Source organism: Dasypus novemcinctus, chromosome 10 (genome assembly GCF_030445035.2).
Source record: "Dasypus novemcinctus isolate mDasNov1 chromosome 10, mDasNov1.1.hap2, whole genome shotgun sequence".
Classification (NCBI taxonomy): Eukaryota; Metazoa; Chordata; class Mammalia; order Cingulata; family Dasypodidae; genus Dasypus; species Dasypus novemcinctus.
In genome coordinates this window covers 125,103,294-125,121,623 of record NC_080682.1, presented here as the reverse complement: position 1 = coordinate 125,121,623, position 18,330 = coordinate 125,103,294, and the positions used below count along the sequence as shown (strand labels likewise).

The following is an 18,330-nucleotide window of genomic DNA, read 5'->3' as shown; positions in this document are numbered from 1 at the left end:
TCCAGTTCCACAAAATACTCTACTCATGATACCATTTTATCCACATTTTATTTCTAGATTTTTCTTGACTGTTTCCTGGCTATCAGTCTTCATTGGTTGGTAGGGAGTGTTACTTACCTCTTTTTCTCCTGACTGGCTGGCGAAATATGTTACAGGAATGCTCTAGGTTGTGGGTTTCTAGGCTTTTGACTTCATCACAAGAATTCAGAGATGTGCCAATTTTTTGAGGCCAGTAAGAAGAGTTTATTGAGAACAAAGAAGGAGAGTACAAACCTGACATATGGCTGTGCTACAGGGTGAGACATGCCTGAATTTACTTTTGTATATGGTGTGTGGTGGGTAGTACTCCTTTTTTGGCAAGTGTAGATCTAGTTTTCCCAGCACCATTTGTTAAAGAAACTATTCTTTGCCAATTGAGTGACCTTTGTCCCCTGGTTAAAAATCAGTGGGCTATAAATGTGAGGGTTGTTCTGAGCTCTTGATTCTATTTCCTTGGTCTATATGCTCATGCTTGTCCTTGTGCTAGTACCATACTTTTTTGATTACGATCACTCTGTAGTAAGTTTAAGAGAGGGAAGTGTGTTTTCTCCAGCTTCATTCATTTTTTTCAAGATGGCTTTAACTACTCAGCATCCCTTACCCTTCCACATAAATTTGATGATTCACTTTTTCATTTCTGCAAAGAAGGCTGTTGGAAGTTTGATTGTGATTGAGTATATAAATTGCTTTGTGTAAGACTGACATCTTAATGATATTAGGTCTTCCAGTTCATGAATATGGAATATTCTTTTTTTATGTCCTCTTTGATTACTTTCAGCAATGTTTTCTAGTTTTCTTGGTATAAATACTTTGCATCTTTGGTTAGATTTATTCCTGGATATATGATTTTTGGTTTGCTACTATAAATGGATTTTTTTCTTGATTCCTTTTTCCAATTGTTCATTGACTATGTATAAAAACTCTAGTGATTTTGGATCTTGATCTTGTGCTCTGCCACATTACTAATTAATTTATTATCTCTAGGAGCTTTGTTGTGTTTTTTTTAGGATTTCTTATATAAAGGAGAAAATTATCTGCAAATACAGAATTTTTAAATTCTTCTTTTCCAATTTGGATGCTTTTATTTATTTCTCTTGACTAATTGTTTTAGCAAGAACTTCCAATACAATATTGAATAACAGAGGTGACAGAAGGCTTCCTCGTCTTGTTCCTGAACTTAGCACGTTTTCAGTCTTTCATCATTAAGTAGTATGCTGGCTATAGGATTTTCATATATGCCCTTTAACAGGTCAAAGAAATTTCACCCTATTCCTAGTGTTCTAAGATATTTTTATCCAGAAGGAGTGCTAGACTTCATCAGATGCCTTTTCTGCATCACTTGAGATGATCATGTTTTTTTTTTTCCTTCAGTCTATTAATGTGGTGTTTTACATTAGTTGATTTTCTTATGTTGAACCACTCTTGCTCACCAGGGATAAATTTCACATAATCCTGGTTTATAATTATTTAATTATGCTACTGGATTTGGTTTCCTAGTATTTTGTTGAGGCTTTTTGTATCTGTATTTATAAGAGATATTGGCCTGAAGTCGTCTTTTTCTGTGGTATTTTAATTAATCTTTGCTATGAGGGTGATGTTGGCTTCATATAATGAATAGGTAGTGTTCTCTCTTCTTCAGCTTTTTGGAAGATTTTGAGAAGAATTTGAGTTAATTCTTCTTGGAATATTTGGTAGAAATCTCCAGTGAATCCATCTGGTCCTGGGAGGTTTTAAATCACTGATTCAACCTCTTTACTAGTAACTGGTTTGTTGAGATAGTCTGTTTCTACCTGAGTCCATGTAGGTAGTTTGTGTGTTTCTAGGAATTTGTTAATTTCATCTGGGTTATCTAATTTATTGGCATATACTTGTTCAACATATCCTCTAATAGTCCTTTTTATTTTAGCAGAGTCAGTAGTAATGCCCCCTTTTTCATTTTAGATATTTATTATTTGTCTCCTGTCTCTTTTTCTCTTTTTCAGTCTAGATAAAGTTTTGTCAAATTTATTTATCCTTTTGAAGAATCAACTTTTGGTTTTGTTTAGTCTCTTTTTGTTGTTTTCTATTTCATTTATCTCCATTTTAATCTTTGTTATTTCCTTCTAACTGCTGTCTTTGGATTTGGTTAGCTCCTCTTTTTCTAGTCCTTCCAGTTTTGAGATTAAGTCTCTGAGGTTTTCTTTTTAATTTAAAGTATTTAGAGCTATTAATTTTCCTTCTCAGCACTTCCATCACTGCATCCTAGATGGTTTGGTATATTGTATTTACATGTTCATTCTCCTCAAGATATTTCCTAATTTCTCTTCAGATTTCCTCTTTAACTATTGGCTGTTTAAGAGTATTTTGTTTACTTTTTTCATTAATTTCGTTCTGTTAGATCAGAGAACATACTTGGTATGATTTCATAGATTTGAATTTATTGGGACTGTTTTGTGGCTCAACAAATGATCTATCCTGGAGAATGATCCATCTATACTCAAGAATGTATATTATTTGGGGCGGGGGGGTTTGGTGCTGTCTATATGTCTTAACAGATGGTGTACTTGATTTACTGTATCATTCAAGTCTTGTACTTCCTTATTGATCTCCTGACAGAATGTTATATCTATTATTGAAATTGATTTATTAAAATCTCCTACTATTAAGGTAGAGCTGACAATTTCTCCCTTCAATTCTGTCAGTATTTGCTTCATATATTTTGGGTCTTTTCTGTTAGATGCCTATATACTGATAATTACTACATCTTCCTGTTGAAATGTCCCTTTTATCAGTAGATAATGACCATTTTTGTCCCTTTTAAAGCTTTTTGATTTAAATTCTATTTTACCTGATAGTATAATAGCCATCTCAACTCTCTTTTTGTTACTAATTGCATGGTATTTTTTTCTATCCTTCTACCTTCAACCTAGTTGTATCTTTCAATTTCAGGTGTGTCTCCTGCAGACAGCATAGAGTTTGGATTCTGCCAATCTCTGCCTTTTTCCTAGAGATTTTAGTTCATTTACATTTAAAGTCACTGCTGAAAACATGGGAATTTTTTCTGCTATTTTGCTATTTAGGCTTTGTAAGCCCCTCAGTTCCATTATGGCTAATTTTATATTTATTTGATTTTTTAATGTTGTACCATTGCCTTTATAAGCTGAGTTTGGCTTAGAGAGAGCCCACATTTGGGCAAAAAGGAGGCTTTTAGCAGGTAACTCTTAGGCAGTATATAATACTAGGTATTTATAATTGCCTAAATTGTTACACCTTAACCACAGGTTTTCATTTTTTTTATATTGCTTTACATCACTATCTATTGCCCTTTCCTTTCAGTGTGAAGAACTCTTTAGCATTACTCATAGGGGAGCTCTAGTGGTAATGACTCCCTCAGCTTCTGTTTTATCTGAAAATATCTTAATCTCCTCTTCATTTTTGAAAGACTGTCTCGCTGAACATAAAATTCTTTGCTGGCAGTTGTTTTCTTTCATCACAATAAGTATTTCTACTCACTGCCTTGTTGCCTCTATGGTTTCTGATGAGCAATCAGCACTCAATCTAATTGGAATTCCCTTGTAGATATCACATTGCTTTTCTCTTGCAGCTTTTAGAACTCTCTCCTTTCCTTTGCTTTGAATAGTGTGGCTAGTATATGGCAGAGGATATTATTCTTCATGCTTATACCTTTTAACATTCTCTGAGCTTCTTGGATATGTGTATTCATGTCTTTTTTTAAGTTTAGGTAGTTCTCTACCATTGCTTTGAACATATCTCCTGCTCCTGTCTCATTTTCTTATACTCTTGGGGTTCCTATAATGCATATATTAATGCCCTGGATTTGTCCCAAAGGTATTTTATACTAATTTTTCTTTTAATATTTCTTTTTCTTTGTGCTTCTCAGGCTGACTAATCTCAGGGATCTTGTCTTCAAGTATGCCGATTCTTTCTTCTGCCAGCTCCAATCTACTCTTTAAACCCTTCTGGTCTTTTTAATTTCAGTTATTGTGTTCTTCAACTCCAGTAGTTCTTTTTGGTTTCTTTTTAAACTTCCACCTCTTTTCTTAGCTTCCCATTTTGCTTGCTTATTATTTTTCTGGTACCCTTAGTCCTTCCATTGTATTTTCCTTCAACTACTTGAGTATTTTTAAAGGTTTTGGTCAGTGTATCCACATTCTCATCTCTTTGTTGGAATTTTCTGGATTTTTATCCTCTTCATTTACATTGGTTATCATTTCCTGTTTAATGGTATTTTTCTCTTTTCTTGCCCACTGTACAATTCCACATTTTATTGTACAGTTTTTTATACTTTAAAAAAATTTAAAGATACTTAGAGTACATAAATGTTACATTAAAAATATAGGGGATTCCCCTATGCCCCACTCTCTATCTCTCCCATATCTTCTCACATTAACAACACCCATCATTAGTGTGGTACATTTGTTATTACACAATTGATGAATACATTTTGAAGCATTGCTACTAAGCATGGATTATACTTAATAATGTCCTTTACACACTCTCCTGCACAATTTTGTAGGTTATGACAAGACATATAATGTCCTATGCCTGTCATTGCAATGTCAGGACAATTCCTGAGTCCTGAAAATGTCCACAAATCACACCTATTTTCCCTCTCCCTTCACTCAGAACCTCCAGTGGCCACTGCCTCCACATCAATGATAAAAGTTCTTCCATTACTAGAATCACAATAATTTTATAGTAGAATACCAGTAATTCTACTCTAGTCCATCATTCATTCCCCAATTCTGAGGATTCTGGGATGGCGATGCCCACTCCCACTCTAAATGAGAGGGGGTTTATATCACATGGGCAGTTGGATGGTACTATGTTGCTTGCAGTTGCAGACGCTATATTCCTTGAGATGGCCATTGTCCATCATCATCTCCTTGTTAGTTGTCCTGGATGAGTCCAGACAACCACTGGAGAGTAGGTTTGCACTTCTTTTGAGATTCAGAGACCAGTTGGTACATGGACAGCCAAAAAATGATGTCTATCTTACACAAAATAATTTACAGATTTGATGCAATCCCAATAAAAATTACCACAGTATTTTTTACAGAATTGGAAAAGCTAACCATGAAATTTATTTGGAAAGGCAAGAGGCTCTGAATAGCCAAAGACATACTAAAAAAGAAAACTGAATTAGACTTGATTTTAACACATACTACAAATCTGCAGTGGTCAAAACTGCATGGTATTGGTATGAGGATAGACATACTGACCAATGGAACCAAATTGAGAATTCTGATACAGATCCTCACATATACAGTCAACTGATATTTGGCAAAGTCAGCAAGCCCACTCAACAGGGAGAGAATGGCCTCTTTAAAAAAATGGTGCTCAGAGAACTGGATATCCATATGCAAAAGAATGAAAGAGGAAAACTATCTCACACCTTATAAAAAAGTAACTCAAGATGCGTCAAAGATTGTAATATCAGCACCAAGAGCATAAAGATCTTGGGAGATAATGTAGGGAAGCATCTATAGGATCTTGTATTAGGAAATGGTTTCATGAACTTTACACCCAAAGCACAAGCAATGAAAGAAACACATAGATAAATGGGATATCCTCAAAATTATAAACTATTGCAACTCAAAAGGTTTGTCAAGAAAGTGAAAAGGCAGCCTACTTAATGGGAGAAAATATCTGGTAACCATATATCTGATAGGAACCTAATATCCAGCATGTAAAAAATAAACCCTATACCACAAAAATAAAAAACAAACAACCCATTTAAAAAATGGACAAGTGATTTGAATAGACACTTCTCCAAAAAAGAATTACAAATGGCTAAAAAGCACATGAAAAGATGCTCAACATCACTAGCTATTAGAGAAGGGAAAACAAAACTACAATGAGATATCATCTTACAACCGTTAGACTGGTGGCTATTAAAATCACAGAGGACTGCAAGTGTTGGAGAGGATATGGAGAAATGAGAAAACTTATCCACTGCTGGTGGGAATGTAGAATGGTGCAGCCATTGTGGAGACAGTCTGGTGGTACCTCAGGAAGCTAACTACAGAACTGCCATATGATCCAACAATCTCACTCCTGGATATATACCAGAAGAATAGAAAGCAGAAACATGAACAGATGTATGCACACCAATGTTCACAGTGGCTAATATGGGAGGGGAAGCTACTGGTGTAGAGTGTGGGGTATGGTGGATATGCAGGATAGGGTGCACCTGGAACAGGTGTCTAAAGAATGTGTGAGATGTCATCTTGTGAGAGTGTGTTGTATCAGTGGGTGGAAACCCATATAATGTAAGAAGATGTTAGATTCCCATCCTGGGGAGTCCTGCTAAGTTTCCAAATACAGGACTGGGAGTCTCTTGAGAGCATAGGCAGTGCCTAATAGGAGAGGACAGGCCAGTATGTCAAGCCATCAATGTTGTTGCAAGTAACTATGAATCTTGTTCTTCAAGGAGTGAAGCTTGGTGGTTGCCATGGGTCTGCAGGGGAAGGAGATGGAGGAATAGAATAGATGGAACATGGGGCATTTAGGGGGCAATGGAAATGTTCTACATGATCTTCCAATAATGGATACAGGCCATGTTAAATTTCATCAAAATATATAAAAGTGTATGGTCCAAAATATAAACCCTAATGTAAATCATTGACCATGGTTAGTAGCAATAGTTCAATATTTGTACATCAGTTGTAACAAATGTCCAATCCACATGTAAGATGTTATTAATAGGGAAAACGGGGAGGTTGGTGGGTATATGGAATCACCTAAATTCTGTACATCACTTTTCTGTAAACTAAAGCTTCTCTGAAGATAAAATGAAAAAAAAAAGACACTGGGGGAATAAACATAAAGAAATTTCACTGTACATACAAGATAACATATCTTACAGTGATGAAGGACAAAATGTCAAAGAAATTTAATTTCGTATATTTTTTATTCTATTTTTAAAATATTTTTAAATTTTATTTGTTATTTTTAAAATTATCATTATTAATTCATTTTCTTACTAATTGTATTTGGTTATTTTGTTGGCTTCATTTTTTAAGAAGTTTTGGGGCACAGAAGCATTATAACTGTGGCAGGGGAGGATCATTGGTGCAGGGTGTCAGTGATGGGGGATGCATAGAAGGTTGGGACATACCTATAAGGCATATAAATGTGTTCACTTGTTCATGGGGCATTGTCATGTTGGATGGAGATTCACACAATAACCAAAAAAATATCGAATCCCATTCTGGAGAGCCCTGCCACATTCTCTAATGTGACAGCAAGAATCCCCCAACTACAGGGGCAATGACTAGTGAAGGAAGATGGACTGTTGGCAGGCCTTTGATATTGATGACTGTACTTACGAGCCTTTACTTTTGAAATTAAAACTTAGCCTAGTATTATAGGGTGCCTAAGAGTTACTTCCTTAGAGCCTCCTTGTTGCTCAAATGTGGTCTCTCTCTAAGCCAAACTCACCATATAAAGGCATTACTTTCACCCCAGGATGGGACCTAACTCCCAGGGATGAGCCTCCCTAGCACTGAGGGATTACTACCAAGCACCAAATAGAAATGTAACTGAAAAAAAGACCTTGACCAAAAGGGGAAAAATGTAAAGACAAATGAGTTTATATGGCTAAGAGACTTCGAAGTGAGTTGGGAGTTCATTTCAGCATGACCTCATTGACTGCCAAAGTAAATATTGCCTCAAATAGCATTGCTCCTGAGGACTCTGGAGACATTCAGACACTATAGTCAGGGCTGACATCTCAGGAGTTTTGTGCCCTACCAGTGGACCCTACTTGGGAATTTACCCTCCACAGTGTGACAGAGTCAAACTCCATTGTGGTTTCTCTACACATGACTCTTTTTGCCCCTTCTATTTGAACCTATAGTTAGTACTAGAGGTGATAATGGTATGTCCAAGAGATATTTCAATATTTTAAAATGTTAAGTCAGGCCTTTCTCCCAGGGCCAGAGCAAGGGACATAGCTGTAGCCCCCTTCCCTCCATCCCATCTCCCTCCCTGAGACCCTTAGGACCCTGAACCAGAGTGATGCTCCCTAGTCCCCTTGCTCCCCACTCTATCACCATGTATCAGACAACATAAATCAAAATCACAGAGCTGAACCATCACTTCACATGTGCCCTCTGTGGGGGAGATGGGCTGTACATCAACAATCCTACCACCACGATGGAGTGCCTGAATTCCTTCTGCAAATTCTGCATTGTACGCTACCTGCAGGCCAACAAACACTTCCCCATGTGTGATGAACAGTCTACAAAATCATACCACTGCTGAGCATCATGTCTGACAAAACCCTCCAAGACACTGTCTAGAAATTGGTCCCTGGGCTTTTTAAAGATGTGATGAAATGGTGAAAGGATTTCTATGCAGCATATCCCCTGAAAGAGGTTCCCAGTGGCTCCATCAAGGATCATGGCAAGGTCTTAGAGCAGGAAAAAGGGACCCTGAGCTATGATGAAATTTTCAGCCTTTCCACTGAGTTCTATTAGGTTGTCAGGGACTGGGAGAAGAAGGGTGCCTTGGAGACTGTGGATGGGGACAAAGAAAAGCAGACAGGGATGCCCTTCCTGCAATGCTCATGCATCTGACCAAGTTTCTCTGCAACAAGGTGAATGTGCCCAGTGAGTACAAGATGGAGGTTCTCTATGATGATGTGCCACTGAAGGAGTACTACACTCTCATGGATATCACCTACAGCTACCCCTAGTGGTGAATGGCCCCCTCCCCAAGCATGGTGTCCAGCCAGCTTGCAAGTGGTTTACCTTGCCACAGCACCCAAAGAGGACACCAACACCAGTGTGACATCTGAGTGTGAGTCAGTCCAGCCACAAGGTTCCCAGTCTGCCAACCTGTCAGCCACCTCCTTCTCCCTACGCAGCCTGGCCACCACTTTCCATGACTCTCTCAGCTCCCACAGCCCCTGACCACCCACCCTACCTCCCCAGCTCCCCTTTCCACAGCCAGTGGTGCAACCACAGCAGCCAACGGGGGTACCTCTAACTGTCTGCAGACACCATCCTCCACCAGCTGAAGTCAAAAGACGACTGTCAGTGGAGTTCCCATGCTCCCCATTAACTTGAGTAAAGGGAACCTCCCCTTCCTCTTCCAGCCATGCCTCTCCATCTCTCTACTTTATCTGGACCCTTTTGTCCAACTCTTCTCCTTTCCCCAGCTCCTCCCTCCTCAGGGGTAGGGGATGGGTTTTATAAATAAATACACACACACATATACACAGGAAAAACCAAATATGTATGTATATAATCTATGGACTAACCAGATTAATTTAAATGCCACAGGAAACAAACCTCATGTGTGTGTGTATGTGTGGGGGTGGGGTGTTTATTTTTATTGGGTCTTGTGTAATTACTTCTGCTGTCTTTTTGCGGGGTGCCTAGAGTTAGACTGGAGGGGCTCCTTGAAGCTGTGTAAAAATCTGTCCTGTCATCCTTCCCTGTTTCGCAAGACAGATAGGGTCTGGGAGGCACCACCAACCTCCAAAGCTCTAGGGACAACTCTAATTGGCTGTGTGCTTATTGGGGTCTACCATTTCCCTACCCTTGGCTACTGTCCTGACCAGTGTGTTCCCCTCCCATCCACATGGTTGAATGTCCAGAGAGTTGCTCACAGAGTGCCTTTTCCAAACGCATTTTATCCCCTTGTTCTGAAGCTTAAGTGGACTGTGGAGGAAGCATCTCCTTCAATCTCCTTCACCTTCTTTCTCTTGCAGCATGAGAGTGGGGGCTGGGCACTGTTAGCCGACGCAGGGCGAGAACAATTTAGTGTTCTTCACCGTAATTTATCCATCTCTTCATCTCTCTCTTCCCTGGATGCTATACAGTGTCCTTCTGGCTTCCAGAATTTCAAAGTAGTTGTTTCAGACAGTTTCTGCCTCTTTAATAATTGTTTTGGTGGAAAGACTGAGTAAATGCTATTCTGAACACTGCTTTCCCTGTTTTGTTTTGTTACGTTTTGTTCTCTTCATTGTGAGATATTTTATATTTTCCCTTTGGATTTCTTCTATTACCCATTGGTTATTTAAAAGTATGTTTTTTAAAGTTTTATATATTATTGAATTTCTCAAATTTCCATCTTTTTTTGATTCGATTATGTTCAGAGAACATGTTCTGCATGATTACAGTGCTTTTATGTTTATTTAGGCTTGTTTTATGGCTTAGCAAATGGTCTATCCTGGTGATTGTTCCAAATGTATTTGAGAAAAACGTATGTTAGTTACTGGATGAAATATTCTACAGGGTTAGATGAAGTGTCATATAGAACCCTTAGCTCTAGGGGTTTATAGCATTATTCAAACCTTAGATTTTTCTGTTGATCTAATTGTCTTGTTCTTGCCATTATTAAAAGTGTGGTACTCCAACTATTAGGCTTTGTTTCTTATATTTTAGGATTCTGTTAAGTACATACATGTTTTTAATTGTTATTTCTTCATAAATATTGAACCTCTAGTCATTAGTCAATGTATTTAGTAACATTTCTTTCTTAAAACTGACTTTGCAATTTATAAGCAAAACAATGCCAACTCTTTTCTGGTTATTCTTTGCATGGTATATCTTTTATCATCATTTCATGCGTAATTGACCTGGATAGAACATCACATCGTTGTCTTGGAATCTAAAGTGTATTTGTCCTTGTAGTAGTGTAAATTGGCAACATTGTTTGTTTTATCCATTCTGCCAATCTTGTCCTTTGATTTGGAGTGTTTAAGCCATTTATTTTAATGTATGTTATGATTTATGTCTGCCATTATAACTTTTGTTTAAAATGTGTTTTTGTCCTTTTTGTTTCTCTGTCTCTCCCTTATTGCACTTTTTGTTGTAAGCAGAGCTTTTCTAATGTACTAGTTTAATTCCCTTTTTGTTTCTTTTACTATACTGTTTCATTTTCTTAATTTATATTTTAACTTAAAGCAATTTAGTTCCAATTAATACCATCTTAATTTCAATAAAATACAAATACTTTTCTCCAATATAGCTCTGTTCTCTCTTCCTTCTTTGTATTATTATGGCAATACAAATTACTTCTTTATACATTTAATTTCACCAACCAACACTATTATAATTATTGAATTTTGTTAAAACTAAATTACATTTACACTGTTTTTTAAATATTCGTCTATGTAGTTTCCATACTAATGCTCTTTATGTCTTCTTAAGTATTCATTTAAACATGAAGGACAACTTTTAATCTTTCTTACGGAGAAGGTGTGCTAATAATGAAGTTTCTCAGTTGGTTTTTGTTTTTAATCTAGGATTATGTTAATTTATCTTTCATTTTTGAAGACTGATTTTATTTTATATAGAATTCATTGTTGATACTCTTTTTCTTTTAGCCCTTTGAATGGATCATCTTACTGCCTTCTGGTTTTCATGGTTTCTGATGAGAAAACCAATGTTACTTTCCTGGAGAAGCCCATGTACTAGATGAGTCATTGCTCCCTTACTGTTTTCATGATTCTCCTTTGCCTTTGGCTTTCAACTGTTTAGCTCTGATGTGTTTAGGTGTAGAGATCTGAGTAAACTCTCCTAGGAATTCTTTGAGCTTCTTTGAAATGTAAATTAATACATATTACATATATAATATATAATATTAATGCCATCTGGCCTTGTGCTTTCCTTTGTTGAGAGGTTTTTGATAATTGAATCAATCTCTTTATTAGTAACTAGTTTGTTGATATCTTCTATTTCTTCTTGAGTCAATTTAAGTAGTTTGTGTGTTTCTAGGAATTTGTCCATTTCATTTAGCTTATCTAATTTATTGGCATATACTTGTTCATAGTATCCCCTAACAGTCTTTTTTATTTCAGCAGCACTGATAGTAATGTCCCCCTTTTTATTTCTGATTTGTTATTTATATTCTGTCTCTCATTCTCTTTGTCCATCTCTCTAAATAATTGGGAACTTTTTTTTTTAAAATCTATTTTCTTTTTTTTTTTTTTTTTTAAGATTTATTTTTATTTATTTAATTCCCCTCCCCTCCCCCAGTTGTCTGTTTTCTGTGTCTTTTTGCTGCGTATTGTTTCTTTGTCCGCTTCTGTTGTCGTCAGCGGCACAGGAAGTGTGGGCGGCGCCATTCCTGGGCAGGCTGCTCCCTCCTTCAAGCTGGGCGGCTCTCCTTATGGGTGCACTCCTTGCGCGTGGGGCTCCCCTACGCGGGGGACACCCCTGTGTAGCACGGCACTCCTTGCGCGCATCAGCACTGCGCATGGCTTTTCAAAGAACCAAATTTGGGTTTAATTCTACTTTTTTTTTTTGTTTAATATTTGATTTCTATTCACTCTAATCTTTGCTATTTCTTTCCTTCTGCTGCCTTTGTGTTTAGTTAACTCTTTTTTTACTAGTTCCAGTTTTGAGGTTAGGTCTCTGTTTTGATGTCTTTCTTATTTTTAATGTAAGCATTTAGAGCTACAATTTCCTTCTCAGCAATGCCTTCACTGCATCCCATAAGCTTAATATGTTGTATTTTCATTTCCAAACTCCTCCTAATTTAGCTTCTGATTTCCTCATACTCTTTGAGAGTATGCTGTTTAATTTCAATAAATATGTGTTGAATAAAAAAATGTTTGACTTATTTCTACTTTATTGGATTTTAAAAAAGAGAAAGCAGAAAATCATTAAAATTTCAAACTGAAGCCCTGACAAATATGTATATCCAAAAATACAAAAAAAACCTTAAAACTTCATTAAAGGCTGTTTGTTTATAGAATCATTGACTCTCTTTAATTTGTCTGAGGCGATCTTTACACTTATGATATATTTAGCAGTAAGTGACAGAAAATCCTAATATAGTAGCTTAAATAATAAATAGAATCATTATCTCAATAAAACCTCAGGAATTTTACACTTCTCTTTGAGGATGAATATCATCAATGCCCTCTTGCTTATCATTACAGAAACTGTTTTCCAGAAATGTGCATGGAATTCCCCTTAGAACTTCTTTGAACTAGATTATATGCCAACCCATGATTAATTGGTAGAATAAGAGGTGGGGATGCCATAGGATGGCCAATCATGTTTTATCCCTCTGCACAGGGAATGAGCATCCCTTTTTTGAGCAAAGGGATCCCTGCTAACATCTGATAAAATAGAGCTCTGATAGCAAGGAGGGAGGGAAAACCAGACCCTAGTTTGGTGATTATGAGGGTCTCTCACAGACTTTCTTCCTTCTAAATCTAAAGTATCTCTATAACTAATAATAGTAGAAAAGCATAGCCATAACAAAGTCATGAGATTCATATGTGCTTTGAATCATTACTCCCACACTAGACTCCATGACCTTGGCAAGTTATCCAATAGCTAATTGTTTAATCTCCAAAGTGAATGGAATAAATTCTTCCTCATAGAATTATTTTCAGAATTCCTTGAGATAACGTGTCTATCTTCTTATCAGAATATGGCTTATAGGAAGAGCTCACTAAATAATTGCTAATATATTATATACTAAAAACTAACTTAATACACTTACAATACAATAGCATTCATATATACTATTGTCTCCTTTGATAATCTCCATAACCTTGTGAGACTAGCAAAGCTGATATGGGTTTCTTCCCTGCAAATTTGAAGAAAACAAGTTTCAAAGGGTTTGAGTACTTGCCCATGGTTGTTTAGATAATAACTAGTAGGATCAAGTGTAGAAACTTATCTCATGCCTATTTATTTCCTGCTCAGTCCTGTTTGTTGATAGTAAAGAAGAAATTAGTGATTTAGACAATGTGGTTATTCAAAGAAACTGAGTTAAAGAAAATAACTTCTGGAGGTACTGGGTTGCCTTCAACTGACAACATATTTGTTTTGTATTTACTATATTTCTGTTGCATTAGGGGTAGCTAAAATATTATTAAGAGTTTTGTAATTATCGGTTAGAATGTAATTTTCCTTCTTTGTATTAAAATGTCTTGGTCCAATCAATATTTCAATTAGGAAAAATTATTTTTGAATCTAAAAAATCATGATAAAATATAACAATTCTGAACAAAGGACTAGCTGGTTTACAGGATAAAAATAATCAGTCTCTAAAGGGAAGCTTGGGCCAAGAATTATCATACACATAGGTGTAAACACTGTCTGCCATACATGTGGTTAATCTTATTCCAATTATGACAAAAGTTTCTCCCAGAGCAGTATCCTATGACCTGACAATGTCCTCACAATCCTGAGTAAACTCCTGATTCTATGGTATCTCATAGCACATTCAAATGTCTTAATATATGTGTTTTAGTAGGCAGCTTCTAAGATGGTTTCCAACATTCCCTACCTCCTGGTCATCATGCCCTTCTGTATTTTCCTGTCTCTGATTGTGTGTTGGACTTATTTTACTTTCTTACAATGTATATTTTATAGAAGCAATTAGATACCATTTCTGAGATGAGATTACCCAGGCTTACAGTCTCTCTTTCATTCTCTCTTATGTAGTTGGCTGTGGGGAAAGCCAGCTGCTATGACATTAGGTAACTCTGTAAAGAGTCCCACTAAAGTGAGCTGGAAGCAGATTTTCGGAGGCCTGCCCATGTGGAAATGGATCCTTCCCCAATCAAATCTTGAGACATCTGCTGCCCTGGCCAGCATCTTGATAGCAGCCTAATAAGAAAGCATAAATGAAAACAACCCAGCTAAACTGCTCCCAGCTTCCTGACACTTAGAAACTGTGAGATAATAAATGTGTGTTGTTTTCAGCCACAGAGTTTTGGGATAATTTGTTATGTAGTAATAGATTACTAACATAATGAGAGAAAATAAAATATTTAAATTCTAAATATCTTTGAATCTAAACATGACAATGTGTTAACAGCTATACCGGTCATTTTTTTAAACTATGTTTTGACACTTCAGGGAGTTTATAACTCATTCTCTCAGGGGTGGAATCTTAGTTTGTCAAATGATGCCGATGCAATGTACCAGAAGTGTTTTGGCCTTTATAATGGGAATTTTAGTTAGGGTCAAAATTCACAGCTCTGTGGTTATGAAATATCCAAATTAAGGCATCAGTAGAGATGTTTTCCCATCAACATCAGCTACTGGTGATCCTAGGTCCTGCCACATGGTGAAGCAAGATGGTGGCTGTTCTCTACTGAGAGCCCCACCTTCCCATCCAGGCTGGCCCCTCCAGAGCCCAGTGGTAGGTCATCAGACATAGAGCATGTCTCTCTCTGGGGCTCCCTCTCCGTCTCGGCTGCTCTACTTTTTTTCCAGAGTTCAGGAGTTGGCTATCAGGCAAATGGCTGGTCTCTTCAGCCTCAACTGCTTTGTGGGAACCTTGGGAACCTCTCTCCCTGCCTCTTCACTCTGATGATTACAGAAGCTGGACCCTGGCATGCTTTCTGGCTTCTCTGGCTTTCTGCAGCTGTAGGAAAACCTGGAGTCCTCTCTCACATGGCTGGGTCAAAATGGCAGCACTCCCATTTTCCTGTGTGTCTTTTTCTTTGTGTCTCCACTTACATAAGACCCAGCATGAGGGCAGAGACTCAGCCTAAGTCACACCTCACTGATATAGTCCAGTCAAAAGGATCCACAAAGGATTAGTTAAAAAATAATCCTTTTCTATGGATTCACCACGTTCAAATTATCACAAATGGTGAATACTTAGAGCAAGAATTCTCAAAGAATACAGGAGGTGCCTGTTGGGGGTGGGCACATATTTGAATATCCTGGGCTTGTACACATCGACAAACACTCTCTTGTGATTCAGAGATATTTCTTTCCTCTACTAAAAATGATAATATATATTACATATTAGGAATTAAAACCTTGGCACAAATTGCAATAATGTTAACCAACCAGAGATAAACTGTGGATATTATACTCTCCATTGAAGATATTTTTCTTTATCACATTGCTCCAATGATGACAATTCTGCTTGAGTAGGATTTGGGGTGCAGTTCTTGGGAAAACTATAAATATATGAGGAGGATGTAACTATTTTCTCTATTTCTACACTCATTCTTGCTTACATTCTCACTGACTATGACACCACATGTCATTAAGTGTTTCTCAGCAAGAGGGCATTATAAAATGTAATTTCTATTTTTGTTTGGTTCAAGGAAATAGGTTTAAAGAGGCCACATGACTTGAAATAAGGAAATAAGTATGCCTGTCTTAGGAGATACCTTGGAGAAATTATAAGTATAAAGATATTTAAATGGCCTAGAGACCCTGAAATGGCTGAATGATAAATTCTCAGTAGAAATATTTGCATTTAAAGAGGCTTGGGGAAGTGGACTTGGCCCAGTGATTAGGGCATCCATCTACCACATGGAAGGTCCGTGGTTCAAACCCCGGGCCTCCTTGACCCATGTGGAGCTGGCCTACGTGCAGTGCTGATGTGTGCAAGGAGTGCCCTGCCACACAGAGTGTCCCCCATGTAGGGGAGCCCCATGCACAAGGAGTGCACCCCGTAAGGAGAGCCACCCAGCACAAAAGAAAGTTCAGCCTGCCCAGGAATGGTGCCACACACACTGACAGCTGACACAAGATGATGCAACAAAAAAAGAAACAGATTCCCATGCCACTGACGACAGCAGAAGCAGACAAAGAAGAAGATGCAGCAAATAGACACAGAGAACAGACAACTGAAGGGGGGGGGGGCGGAGAAAAATTAAAAAAATAAATAATCTTTTGGTAGTTTGAAAATATGACGGAAGAAGTAGAATTTTACTATTAAAGAGATACCCTTGAAACAAAGCATAACAATCTTCAACTAGAGTGTACAGTCTATATCTACCCTGACTTACCAGACCATAGACCTCACTTTCATTAATCTAATAAAAATATCCAGAACATGATGAATAAGTCAGGGCAGCTGTAACTCTCCCACTGATACAGTACAGGAAACTGAGGTTCAAAACAGTGAGGAAAGAGATTCTAAAATCAGAATTATAGCACTGATCCATTCATTATTGAATCTCTATGGAGATGTTATGATCCATGTAATCCCGATAAGCAATGACATAGAAGGTATCAGGATGACCCCTTGTGAGAGTACAAGGCAATGAAATTACAGTGGTTTAAATAAATACATAAAACCCAGGGGAAATGCATGAGTAGTCAGAGAACTCTACTTAAGAATGGACCAGGAGATCTGAGATGGTGGAATAGGGAATGGCTGGCTGCATTCTTCCTCTAGAAACTGAGGAAAGAGAGGGGTCTGTGGTGATGGATTGGCCCAAACAGGCAGCCTTGTACTCTGAGAGGAAGATCCAGATTTTTGCTTGGTTTGATTGCCTGTTTTTAATTCTCCCCTTCCTTATTTTCTTTCCTTTTTCTCCTATTTTTCTTCTTTTCTTTCTTCTCTTCCCATTTCTATTGTCTTTTGATTTTTCCTGACCACAAGGAATGAAGCTGGAAATCAATAAAGAACAGGGAACTAGAATAGGCACAAATATAAGGAAGGTAAACAACACACACTTAAACAATCAGTGGGTCAAGGAGGGTATTAACAAAGAAAGCAGTAACCAGCTTGAAGTGAATGAAAATGAGAACACAACAAATCAATATTTATGGGATACAGCTAATTCATCACTGAGAGGGAAATTTATAGCCATAAATGCGTATATAAAAAGAGAAGAAAGAGCTAAAATCAAACACCTAACTGCCCACATGGAGGAACTAGAAAAAGAACAACAAACTAATTCTAAGGCAAGCAGAAAGAAAGAAAATAACAAAACCAAAATCTAGTTCTTTGAGAAGATTATTAAAATTGACAAACCCTTAGCTAAAATAACAAAGAACAAAGGAGAGGAGATACAAATAAATAAAATCAGAAATGAGAGAGGAGATATCAAATCTGACCACACAAAAATAGAGTATCTTAAGAAAATACTTTGCAAAATGAATGCCAACAAAATGGACAATTTAGATAAGAACAAATTTCTAGAAACATACAAGCAACCTACATTGATGAAAGAAGAAAGAGAGGAACTCAACAGACCAATCACAGTAGTGAGACTGAATTAGTCATCAAAAACCTCCCAGATGAGGAAAGTCCAGGATCCGATGGCTTCACAGATGAATTCTACCAATCGTTCAGGAAAGAACTAATACCAATCCTCCTCAAACACTTCCAAAAAATTGAAGGGGAGGGAATTCTAATAGTAAAGCATCACAATGATGCCAGAAGAAAACTACAGACCAATCTCTCTAATGAACTTAAATGCAAAAAATCCTCAACAAAATACTTGATAACTGAATCTAACAACACATCAATTAAATTATATACCATGAAAAAGTGGGTTTTATCCCAGGTATGCAAGGATGGTTCAACATAAGAAAATAAATCAGTGTAATG

At 37.2% G+C, this 18,330-nt stretch overlaps 1 pseudogene; it reads left to right on the top strand.

Moving 5' to 3' along the window:
* The first annotated feature begins 8,097 nt into the window (after nucleotides 1-8,097).
* Nucleotides 8,098-9,226, top strand: LOC101446068 (polycomb group RING finger protein 2 pseudogene; annotated as a pseudogene).
* Nucleotides 9,227-18,330: the final 9,104 nt, after the last annotated feature.